At 41.8% G+C, this 7,877-nt stretch overlaps 1 long non-coding RNA gene across 1 annotated transcript; it reads right to left on the minus strand.

The window, feature by feature from the left end:
- Window positions 1-283: 283 nt before the first annotated feature.
- LOC309339671 lies at window positions 284-7,608 on the minus strand. Its single transcript, XR_014155521.1, has 3 exons — window positions 7,528-7,608; window positions 2,147-2,343; window positions 284-409 (listed from the first exon to the last, which is right to left on the minus strand). It is a non-coding gene; the product is annotated as an uncharacterized lncRNA (long non-coding RNA).
- Between the last annotated feature and the right edge of the window lie 269 nt (window positions 7,609-7,877).

The following is a 7,877-nucleotide window of genomic DNA, read 5'->3' on the forward strand; positions in this document are numbered from 1 at the left end:
CCATGTGCTCATTTTAGGAGGCTGCAGTGAGAGGAGAGGCTGTCACTTTATCGGTTATAATTGCTGCCTCTGGATTTAGTGAATAGGAACACGAGCCAAAACGAACCAATAGTTTGCTCACATTTTATTGCAACTTAAAGTAATGAATGCTTTACATGATATGAAACAGCTGGGCTATCCACTGGAATGCATAAAACATGAAAGGGGGCCTTAGTTTGCACAATATGATATAAAATATTACATAAATGTGAATGCATTCACCAAGTAGTCCGTTAGACAAGTTTTCTTCACTGCAAACTCCTCTGACATTTATGTTCCCTTGTATGCATCGTACCCAAAATGCTCAGAAGTCGTTGCATTTCCTGATAACCTGTTCCCCACAGAATCGGAGATCCCAAGCTTCCGTAATCTGACAACTGCAATTATTTGATATTTCTCAATGCAATGTACCAAGTCTATAATGATGTCTAAGTGTCATCCTGGGAAATGGGTCTTGTTACTTTCCTATCAAACAATGCCTATCCTCTAAACACAGGAAGGTGGAGAGGTTGGGCACCTGAAAGCTGTTCATTATTGCTTTTAAGCAAAAAAATTAAACAAATCAGTGCAGGATTTATTTATCTTTTAATTTTAAAAGGTAAATGCAGGACTTCCCTTTAAATCAAATTCAGTGACCACACCATTCTCAGGCACTCAGTAACCACCCAACCTGGTATTCCTGCTGGTCTGTTTGCACCATGCCAACCTCCTTCCTGCCTCTCTCACTCCCCTTCTGATAAAAACCACCCCACCTGGTGAGCTGTTTCTGACTCTGTGAGCAGCTGTAAGCTTCCATTTGATGGGCACTTAGAGCAGTGGTCCTGATGAAGTAGAAGCCTACATGCAAAAAGCTTCCTTGCTACCAATATCTAGGCCCAAATGTGGATGCCCAGGGGGTGAAACCATTAGGCTACTTCAGTGATGGCCAAACGTGGCCCTCCAGCTGTTTGGGGACTACAATTCCCATAATCCCTGACCACTGGTCCTCTTAGCTAGGGATGATGGGAGTTGTAGTCCAAAAACAGCTGGAGGGCCAAGTTTGGCCACCACTGGCCTACTTGATGCTGGGGGTGGGTCAGCAGTGTGGTCCTGCTCTCCAGACTTCACAGGAAGCCTCCACCCCAGGAGAAACATGTGAAGGTTGCTCAGATCTCGTCTAGATCTCAACCTCCCATGATTTATCCTCTATAGGCAGAATCAGGCAGACATTCTGAGTGGCTTGAACACTCATTCTTTGTTCTGTAAACAGATTCCCCAGAAAGCAGCATATGTCTTCTCGCTACGAAACTCCGGGAGTTTCATAGCAAGGGAGAAGTGGGAGGAAATGGCTGTAAAACCCTTTTTGAGGGTTTTCTCTTGATGGCCGCTAAATGCCGCACTCCCTTTCCTAACCCCATCCAAGTCTGCAAAAGTTATAGACAATGAATAAATAAATAAATAGCCAGTTTCCTTGGTTACTGTTAACAAGAAAGTAATTATCCCTGTAATGTGGGATAATGCTGGGAACACATGTTGGAGTCTGCATGAGACTTTTGGCTATAGCTGTGCTATATCAAGTTCTCAAATGGCAAGAGCTAATCTCTCTAGCCATCCCATTAAAACAAGTGGGAAATTCCTCCGAAACAACAATATGGGACATTAATGGAAATATAGCCAGAGGGCAATTTTTAATTGACAATCAACAGAAGCAGCTGTGGAACTCTGTAATTTGATGCCATTCTGGGGCGAGTTTGCTCCCTCCTGTGGATGTAGTGATGAAGTTTAAGTAGCTGCTCAAAATCACAGCATTAGAGGTTTTGTGTGTGACTTTCCCTGCAGATGAAGATATCTGCACCAGATTGTTTCATGCCTTGTCTACCAAGTCAATACTTTGCATTAATCTGATAGATGTTTTATTTGTGATGTTGCTCTTTTTTCCTCTGTTAGCTCCTTCTGTTTAACTTTTTATTAGTGTTTTTTCCTAGTGCCAATTGAGTTTTTTAGTTTTTAGTTTTTACTTCAAAGAGAACTATTTAAGCATGTTGGAGACCATTCCACCTATGGAATTAATAACGAGATGCAGACTGTTTGAACTCTGAGTTTTCCCTCTCAGCCTTTTCATGCTTACCTCTTGGAATTATTTGGACTTGCTGAAACTGTTGCAACAAGTGAGTAAGGCATGGTTGCGTGAAGAATTTGTAGGTTGTTTTAGGGCTGAATAACATTAGGAATCCTATACAGAGCAAAAATGAGATGTATGCCATAGCTCAATCCTGTTTGTGTATACTTGGATCCAAATCTCATTCCTCTTAATTGGGCTTACGCCTAAGAAAAAGAGATAGAATTGTCACCTGAGAAGAGTTGGAGCAACATATTTCTTCCAAGATCAGAGAAAGGGCTGCATGCTAGGAATCCCCTTCAAGAAATAGAATGTGAACTGAGAAACATGGCTCAAGAGGTAAAATGAGATAAGCTGAAGTAAAAAAGCAAAACTGAGTGGGGGCAGTTAGGTGAGATAGGAATGGATATGAAGAGAAACAGGCAGCAAAACCAGTGAGACCAGGTGATGCTTATAGGGCGAAGAATGGGAATGGGAACAATCAAGAGAAGGAAGGAAAAGCAGGGTCTATTGCAAGAATAGGGAATATGTGGCCCTCCAAATGTTCCTGGAATCCATTGTCCTGCACCATTTGCCATTGCACTTCCGTTTGCTGGGGCTCAGCTGCTAGACTGAAAGGAGCACACATCACTGCAGTGGTTAAATTATGAATCACAGTTCTTATCTCCCAAGTGATATTAGAGCATGTTTCATGCCACATATCTAATACCTAGGTTATCGGGCTTCTTTTTCTGATGCAGTCCAGCACCCTCAAAGGACGTGTCCAAATGCATATGCAAGAATAAAAAGGTAAAGGGAACCCTGACCATTAGGTCCAGTCGTGTCCGACTCTGGGGTTGTGGCGCTCATCTTGCTTTACTGGCCGACGGAGCCAGCGTACAGCTTCCGGGTCATGTGGCCAGCATGACTAAGCCACTTCTGGCGAACCAGAGCAGCGCACGGAAATGCCGTTTACCTTCCTCCCCATCGCGGGAATTCGAACCACCGACCTTCTGATCAGCAAGTCCTAGGCTCTGTGGTTTAACCCACAGTGCCACCCATGTCCATATGCAAGAATAGCATCAAACAAAAACATTAGCTCATGGAACAATCTCAGCTAATGGCTGTTGCACAACTGAGCCTGTCTGTAAGGTATGTTTGGTACATATTGCAGCTGGGTATCATGGCAAACTGATCATCTACCTGCTCTGTCATGTGAGCAAATTGATTTTTAGTGTGTAATGAAATAGATTTCCCCTCACTTTGTGCGCCTTATTGTGGACTGAAATATCACTCTGGATATCTAGGGGAACATACAGGTGGCACTTTGCCACATGTCAGAAATACAAAGTGCTTTTTAGGCTGCAGCTTCCCAATTCTGTGAACCCCTTAGCAGGTTGAAAGAGTGAAGGGTAGCAATTTGGGAGTGGGCGGTATGTGATGAGGTATCTGGAATGTATTTATGTGAAAATTAACCTATTGCAACACAAGCCACAATGTTTCAACAATAGATAGTTAATATTCTACGAGTATTGACAGAGCATGAGTGTCATGGCTTTTTGCAGGTCTGGAACTGTTGGCTGACTTCTGCCAATATAGCCTGAGCAAGCAAGATTCCATTTACAATGCATTTTTGTATATTTATTTGTAAGAGCCTTCCCCCCCCCCCCGATAATTACAATCAGCTTGAAATATGTTTCATTGCTGTACTAGTATCCATAATTAAACTATATGTAGAAATAGGCATAACCAGGATTGGAGGCAAATGCTGAAAGAACTTCAGTGTAACTGTGCCTGGTCTATATTAACCATCCTGGATTCCAGAAATCATACGGTTATGTGGTTAAGAAACAACCGCTGATTTGATCATGTGGTTAAACTATGGAAGCTGGCAGGTGAGCACCTAGGGAGCAGCCCACATAATAAGGGAATTCAGAATGTAGAAGTCATTGATGATGCTTCTGCATTTATCGTCCAAACTGTATGGATCCAGCAGGTTCAGAAGCAGATCTTCTGGCCCAGGTTTCTCAGAACAGTCAGAACAAGCCCAGTGCTATCTGTGGTTTCAGTTTACTCAAAATAAATGTTGAACTCCAGCTCTGAGTGTCTCCATCGCAGACCTCACACCCCTGTTCCAAGGTGGATTGCATTTTTTTTCTATTTTTTTAAAAATAATATTTATTAAGGTTTTGCATAATAAAACAAATATCACAATAAAAAAACAAAAAGGAAAGACAATCAAAAACAGCACAATTCAAAAATGAAAAAGGAGAAATAATCAGAAAAAAACAAAAAACAGAAAAAAATATTTCTTGCTTACTATCTTTATAACCCTCTTTCCTGACTTCCTCACATCTCCCTTTTCTGTGTTCCCCTTTACACAATCAGATTCAGCAATTCCCTACCCTCTTTCCAGTCTTATTCAATATTATACATTTCAACCTATTATGCCTTTGGTTTCCTTTCCTTTCAAAACCATTTATCACATGTTCTTTTTAACTTAATCCTTTATAACATTTGTTTAATCTCGACATAATAATACTCTGGTCTTACCCCTTTTTTCTTCAAAACATTTTTACATATTTCTTTTTACCATGTCACTGATGCCCTATTCTCTTTATATCCAACATCATTTTAACATTCAAACATTTTACAGTGTTTTTGGAGATATTCTTTGAACTTCTTCCAGTCCTCTTCCACCGACTCTTCTCCCAGGTCTCGGATTCTGCCAGTCATTTCTGCCAGTTCCATATAGTCGATCACTTGCATCTGCCATTCTTCCAGGGTGGGCAAATCTTGTGTCTTCCAATACTTTGTGATGAGTATTCTTGCTGCAGTTGTTGCATACATAAAGAATGTTCTGTCTTTCTTTGGCACCAATTGGCCGACAATGCCCAAAAGGAAGGCCTCTGGTTTCTTAGGAAAGGTAAACTTAAATACCTTTTTTAGTTCATTATAGATCATTTCCCAGAAGGCCTTAACCCTTGGGCATGTCCACCAAAGGTGAAAGAATGTTCCCTCAGTTTCTTTACATTTCCAGCATTTGTTATCAGGCAGGTGATAAATTTTTGCAAGCTTGACTGGGGTCATGTACCATCTATAGATCATTTTCATAGTATTTTCTCTTAAGGCATTACATGCCGTAAACTTCATATCAGTGGTCCACAACTTTTCCCACTCAGCAAACATAATGTTATGACCAATGTCCTGTGCCCATTTAATCATAGCTGATTTAACTGTTTCATCCTGAGTATTCCATTTTAGCAGCAAGTTGTACATTCTCGAAAGTATCTTAGTTTTAGGTTCTAACAATTCTGTTTCTAATTTTGATTTTTCCACCAGGAAGCCTATTTTTTTATCCAAGTTAAAGGCCTCTCTAATTTGATGATAATGTAACCAATCTCGCACTTTATCTTTTAGTTTCTCAAAACTCTGCAATCTCAATGTGTCTCGATCTTGTTCTAGTGTCTCCCAATATTTCGGCCACTTGGCCTCCATATTGAGTTTTTTCAAAGCCTTAGCCTCCATAGGTGATAGCCACCTTGGGGGTCTTGTTTTCCAATAAGTCTTTATATCTTATCCAGAAATTAAACACAGCTTTCCTGACAATATGGTTTTTGAATGCTCTATTAGCTTTTACCTTGTCGTACCACAAATATGCATGCCACCCAAAAGCACCAAGGTGGATTGCATTTTGCCTGGCCTAGCTTTTCTCTTCTATTCCTCTCCCTGAGACAGGGACGCTTCTGGTCACAGTCCAGAGGCAAGCATTGCTGAGAACTGTAACTCATGCATTCAGCAGTCATATTAAAACTGCTTTCACTTTGCCTCATACTGCACATTACATTTGCTGCCAAGACCAGGGGGTTCTCATCCCCTGGTTATCACGTGTACTAACTCCATGTAAATATGGAGACCACTGGCTGTAACAGAGGAACTCACAATGAGATGCTAGTGTAGGGAGTCAGTGTGTTTGTATATATGTCAGTCAGGGAAGAGGAATCTTACTGCCATACTGTACATGGCAGATGCAACATGGACTACTGTAATGCGCTCTACGTGGGGCTACCTTTGAAGGTGACCCAGAAACTACAACTAATCCAGAATGCGGCAGCTAGACTGGTGACTGGGAGTGGCCGCCGAGTTCCTCTGTGGGACATACCAGGAGAGGCGCCGACCGTAAGTTCCTCTGTGGGACATACCAGGAGAGGCGGTCCCGTAGGTACGAGGGTCCTAGGCCGTATAGGGCTTTAAAGGTTAAAACCAGCACCTTATACCTGATCCTGTACTCCACCGGGAGCCAGTGCAGCTGGTATAGTACCGGATGAGTGTGATCTCGCAGTGAAGACCCCATAAGGAGTCTCGCCACAGCATTCTGCACCCGCTGGAGTTTCTGGGTCAGTCTCAAGGGCAGCCCCACGTAGAGCGGGTTACAATAATCCAGTCTGGAGGTGACCATCGCGTGGATCACAGTGGCTAGGTCAGAAGACATCTGAAGGCAGCCCTGTTTAGGGAAGCTTTTAATGTTTGATGTATTTTAATATTTTTGAGGAAGCCGCCCAGAGTGGCTGGGGAAGCCCAGCCAGATGGGCGGGGTATAAGTAATAAATTATTATTATTAGTAGTAGTAGTAGTAGTAGTAGTAGTGGTAGTAGTATTGGAATGGACACATCTCTGCTTCTCCGCTCTGTGTTTCACAATTTCACAGATTCCAAATTAAATTCTGCTTTAAATTCTATAATGTGGATTGTTATTAAACCTCACTAAGTCACATATAATAGTTCTTCGTTTTACATGGAGGACGGAGACAGGTGTGTTTGTAGAAACCTCTTGCACAACTGGTATGCAGTTGCACCTCTTGCTCCCGGTGCTTTTGCCTTTGGCACTGCTCATCCCTAGCAGGCAGCCCCTGCAAGGTCGCCCATGAGGAACTGTGGCCCTGGCACTGAGAATAATTCCCCAACCAATTTCTGCTACATTGTTTGGATTCCTTAGGCCAGATTCAAATAACCCAGCACACTAGCAGAAGTCAGTACTAGGGCTTCCCCCAGTACAATGGGACTTCCCTTGCTCTCTTCTTCCAAATCTTTTCTGGGAGAACAACACAGGGGAGGAGATGGTGGTGGGAGGAGGTCATTCCAACTGGCAAGCAGAAATACATGCAGTGATGGAACGATCAGAAGAGTCTTGTGTTGAATTTGTCTGATCTAGCTTGAAAAGAATGTTGGGCCATGCAGATACCTCAGGTATCCCTAACATAACATGAAGCCCATGTAGACTTCTCCTTGAATGCAAGCAATAATAATAATAATAATGACTTCCATGCCTCCACTGATATTTTCTGCCCAATCCAATCCCAATAGCAAGAGAAAGAATCACAAGGAGATACCAGTTTATTAGCATTGACCTACCCTGTCTTGTTTCTTGGGAATCTGTGTTACTAAGATAAACAACCATTTCCTCAATTTTCTGGGTTTCAGCAGATGGATTCTGAAGATGGTAGATAAAGTTATTTGGTGCATGAAAAACACAACTTGTCTTTTAGACTTTTTTTAAAAAAGTATTTTTTGTGATTATTATAAGCACTTATCAGAGTAAACCATTTGGTATCTCTTTCCCACTTTTTAGAATATCGCATATCGGTTTGAAAACTAAAATTCATGTCTGAAATACAAATCTTTACAGTTAAGTGCATTCATTCCCAAGTTTGAAAAGTCAGCTGGCTAACATCTGCAATGCAAATTCAAGGCAAAGTCGTATA

This window comes from Podarcis erhardii, assembly GCF_964252035.2.
Source record: "Podarcis erhardii genome assembly, chromosome: 4".
NCBI lineage: Eukaryota > Metazoa > Chordata > Lepidosauria > Squamata > Lacertidae > Podarcis > Podarcis erhardii.